Below are 5410 nucleotides of genomic sequence, written 5' to 3' on the forward strand. Positions count from 1 at the left end.
AAGGCGGTGAGGGGACGAGAGCCAGTGGGAGTGAAAAAGGGCTGGTTTAGAAGAAGAGGAAAGGACAGAGTGAAAGAAAACATTATGGTCAATGAAAAAAAAAAAAAGACAAGAACCATCTGCTGGTTGTGGGTGTAGAGAGTTCTCAACTAATGACAAAACACAAGTGGAAAGCAAAAAATAAATAAATGGCGAAATGTATTGAAAAGGGTGTCTCAGGATATGATTTGTTGTCTGATGATTGGGCTTACGCTCATACTAATCACCATGAGGAAGTTCATCACACACCTTTTAGCTGCTAATGATTGGAAGAGGACATCAGAATTTCATCAGGAGACCATTTAAAACAGTTATTGAATTAGGGGGCAATTTGTTAAAGCAATTTCCTCTGGAGATTTTTTACAGCATCTACTGCCATCCAAACCTTTAGTTTTTATAGCAGGATACCCCTAAGATCTTTCCTCCTTTTACCTAGCCGAAATTTCCATCTCACCAAAACCCATTTCCCCAGAAAGTTAAAAAAGATGAAAGGATACGGAAAAGAAAGGAAACAAAAGAGAGAGACGTGTTGAGTTACAACCCTGCCCCTGTGAGACTGTCTGTGAAAGAGTTGGGGATGAGAGAGATGGGGAAAATAATAAGAGAAAGAGAGGGGTACAAGAAAAGAGGTTTTCAAATGATGAATGGGGAGTCGGTGTGGAACTTCATATTTAAGACACACTAACGCAGGTGAGCGCACGCACACACACACATGTTGGTGCAGCTATCCTTATGAGGTATCTCCATAGACATAATGATTTTTACACTGTACAAACTATAGATTCTATCCCCTAAACCTAACCTTCAAAAAAAAAACTTTCTGCATTTTTACATTTTCAATAAAACATTGTTTCGTATGTTTTTTAAGCAATTTGAATTATGGGAACACTAGAAATGTCCTCATAAATCACATTTATAGCATAATGCCCTTGTAATTACCAGTTTGTAACCTAAAAAAAATGGCCTCGTAAACCATCCAAACACACACACACACACACACACACACACACACATATATATATATAATGCTCAATGAAGTCTAAAATGCGGTCCAGCCCCCTCATATCTTTGCTCCTGCACTCTCCTGATGCTGTTACTCCCTCTTGACATTTAGTGTCATTCACTTCCATTCTCTGCCTCCTTAACTCTATTTTGTCTCTATGGTTTTGTCAGAACTTGTCTCGTATGCACTTAGATATTTCAACCCCAGGGCATATTGGTGAGATTGAAGGAATTCAAGTTTGTGAGAGAGAGAATGATTGAGCGAGAGAGAGAAAGACGAGTCACTGAGGTATTGAGAGAGATGACAGATTAACAAAGGTAGAGATGGAATGAAGGGACAAACTCAAACTGAGGTACAAAAGTTCTTTTCACACACTCACACTCAAATGGCAAAACACACACACACACACACACACACACACACACACACCCTACACACCTTGTCATTGAAGGTAAAGAGTTATATCTGTCTTCATAGAAGCACAAAGTTGTGTTGTGAATTAGTGTGAACCAGCATTACTTGTTTTTTGTCAAAGACCTTTAACCACTCTACACCCTAAACACCAATCCAGGGCAAGTCCTCACACAAGGACCACACCACATGTCACTGACTAAAGCGTTTCTGACTAAATAACATCTTTCAGATGCCGAAACCATACCAGTGATAACAGAGGATCCTTCTCACATAGTACAAAATTACCGTAATCTTAAAAACTAATTTTTTTCTTGTCATTGGTCATTATACTTGCAGTACGTGTTTTGTTTTCTTTGCATCCCCTGCTCATAGCAAATCCCCACATCAGTTATATTTCCATGGCAATGGATATCCCACCTCAAACCTCAAAAATTAAAGCAATTACAATCTGGCACAAGCCATTATAGCAATTATTGAAAATAGCAGAGTTGTCAAAGAGACCAGTACACTGTCCACAGATTCACCAAACACACACAGGGCTCTCCTGTGCCTGAGGTTAGACTTATTGTTAATTACAAACCTCCCTCTTTTTTTTTTTTTTCAAAGCAATACCATTTATTTGTTAAATCAATTTCTGTCTCTCTTTTCTTCTAAAGCTCCTCAGATCTCCTATTACTTTACTTCTCACATTTTAGGAACCCCACCACCCTACCTTGTTTTACCTCTATTTTCCTCACCTGCAGTACCACTATTACCTCTCTAGTTTTGTTGGAGTGAGAGTGGGGTGCAGCATGTGTTTTCAATTTCAGATGTAATACACAGCTCACCACAATCTGACCTAATTAGACCCCTGTCTCATAGATCCCCTCAACAGCACCCACCATGGCAGACAGGTTAGAGGTTGGAAGCCAAGGGTCAGTGGTGGGAGTGTAGATACAAGGGTGGGTGATCGGAAGATGGAGACAGCATCTCTGATTGATGTGCCAGGTCCCTCTGTCCCGCAGCATTGGTGGTGTACTCCTGGTAACCAACTTAAAAGTGTGACTGCTGTAATTTTAACAGTATTTGGGATGTAAGGGTGTCACTGAGGCCTGAAATTGGATTTTGCAGTAAGACAAAAGGGTCAAAAAGTGGAGGTCAAGAACAGAGGTTGTCATATACACCCAGTAGCACATAAAAATGCACATTAATACAAGAATACTTACTTGAATTTACTTGAAAACATCAGGTATATACATAGAGAACACAATATATATTTTATATTATGGTTATGTGTATATACAGTCTGGTTCAAGACAGACAGATTTTAGATTCATCTTGAACTCCAAGGTTGTTCATCAATGGTATGGGCTTTCGTTGAAGCCATCAGTCTGCGTTATTTCAACTTCATTGTTTAAAAATAATGTTTGATAGTGGAATTCCTGGTAAACAGCTACATTACCCATTGACCTCTGATCTACCAATCAGGGAACCGCGGCCAACCAAGCTCGCAAAACGTGCCTCAGAGCAACCGCCCAGTAACATTGTCACGATTCCCTTGTTGTCTGCCCTGGGTTTCACTTGTCTTTGTCTAAAACTACACTTCCCAGGATCCCCGGAGCTCATCACTGCCAGCCCTATGTCATTGTGCTCACCTGATTGTAGTTTGTCATCATCATGTCTCCAAGTGTATATAAACCCTGTTTGTTCTCCATTCCCTTGTCGATCGTTGATGTTTGTGGACGCCTGTTTCCGTGCTCGTTGTATGTTTATCCTGCCTATTATACCTTTGGATGTTTTCCGTGTTTTTGTTTTATTTTTCCCCATTGCGGGTATTTCCTTTGTTCTGGTTTGTCTGCTCAGTTTTCACCATGTCCAATAAAGTACACTGCATTTAGATCCAACCCCTTGTCTGCCTCCTCCTGCATTGTAACAAACATGATGCAAAATTAATTGATTCTATACTTAATATCAACAACATAAACTCAATAGCTTTATATATTCCTATCAGTTTTTATTCAATTTATTTGCAGTGCTTCATGGGATTGTAGTCCGTGCCCTCATGAAAGACGTTAAGTACACAGTCTTGTAACTTTGTGTTTTTGCCTAAAAACAAAGTTTGTGATGCTGTGATTTATCTCTGAACTGGTTAGTTTGGTTCATATCTTACAACTCTTTTATGAAGGATTTTATAAAAAAGTGTTTGTGAAAAAATTAATGGGGAAAATACTTCCAGAACACAGACGGCTGAATAAGAGGCTCCTGGACACCTGGAATTATTCGGGGTGCGATTTGATGTACATAGAGATCGAACAACAGGAGTTTACAATCAGATCCCTGTAACAGATAAGTTTGTGTATGTACCCATCTTAGGAACCCTGAAGTCTATGTTCAAAAATAGTGAAATATGTGAAAGTTTCCTGCAGGCCAAACAAGAGGAATATGGTATTTTTAAAGATATATGTGATGGTTCATACTTAAAAAAAAATGACTTGTTTTGCCAGCAAAAACATGCTTTACAGATTCAACTGTATTATGATGATTTTGAGACCGCAAATCCCTTAGGATCAAAGAAGGGTATACACAAACTTGGTTGTATTTACTTTATATTGTGGAACCTGCCCCCAAAATGCAATTCTGTGTTGATGAATATTCATGTTGTGGCACTTTTTCACTCACAAGACCTGAAAAAGTATGGATTTGATGTAATACTGAAGCCTCTTGTTGATGATGTTAAAAAACTAGAAAATGAAGGAATAGAAGTGCCTTTCTCTGACTCACCATTGCTTGGGTCTGTTATGCAAGTAACTGGTGATAACCTTGGTTTACACAGGCTGTTTGGTTATGTTGAGTCTTTTGCTGCAACATATTGTTGTAGATTTTGTTTAACCACTAAGGAAAAGTTTCAATGTGTCGTCACTAAAGATCACCCTGGCTTGATTTTTCGTACAAAAGAAATCCATGCAGAACATTGTTCAGCTCTACACGAAAATCCTATGTTGGTGACAACATTTGGTGTCAAGAACACATGCTTGCTCAATACATTGCGTTTTTTTCACACTTCTGACAACTATGCAGTTGACATCATGCATGACTTGCTTGAAGGTGTAGTGCAGTACGAACTAAAACTTGTCTTTCAATACCTTGTCAAGGAGAAACTTTTATCTTTTGAATCATTGTCACAGAGAATTCAAAGTTTCAACTATGGTTATACTGAGAGAAGAAACAGGCCAAGTGGGTTGAAAATGGATGAGGGCAAAGATCTTGGATTGAATGCTATTCAGTCATGGTGCCTTGTGCGAAACGCTCCTCTCATTTTTGGTGATCTAGTTGAAAGAAATAACAGTTATTGGAACCTGCTCCTCCTCTTGCTTCAAATCATTAATGTAGTGTTTTCACCAATAGTTACTAACGGTATGACATATTATCTGAAGCATTTAATTAATGATCATCACAAGCTATTCAAATCTTTGTTTCCTGAGAAAAGACTTATTCCAAAGCATCATATTATGATCCATTACCAAGGTGTATTCGTAAAATAGGCCCATGTATGGTGCATGAGGTTTGAGGCCAAACACAATTTTTTTAAAAGATCTGTCAAGAATTTCAAAAATATAACAAAAGCATTGGTCAAACAACACCTGAGACAGCTAGCTTATAACTGGGAGAATTTTAATTTTCAGAGGTTTGAGTTTGGTCCAGTGAGGAAGGAAGTGATTGATAGCTTCGAAGGTGGTGAGGCTTTAATTGCAATGTTAGATGTGAATGCATACTCTGATGTGTCAACTACCAATTGGGTGAAGAACTATGGAACCGAGTATCAAATTGGTATGTTTGTTTGTATTAAAACAAATATGGAAGTTCCTGTTTTTGGGAAGATCACCAGTATCATTATAAATGAAGATCGAGCTTTCATTTTGACTTGCACAGTTGATACTCTCTATTTTGATGAGCACTTCAGTGCCTACTGTATCG

Source organism: Xyrauchen texanus, chromosome 12, assembly GCF_025860055.1.
Source record: "Xyrauchen texanus isolate HMW12.3.18 chromosome 12, RBS_HiC_50CHRs, whole genome shotgun sequence".
NCBI classification, from domain to species: Eukaryota; Metazoa; Chordata; class Actinopteri; order Cypriniformes; family Catostomidae; genus Xyrauchen; species Xyrauchen texanus.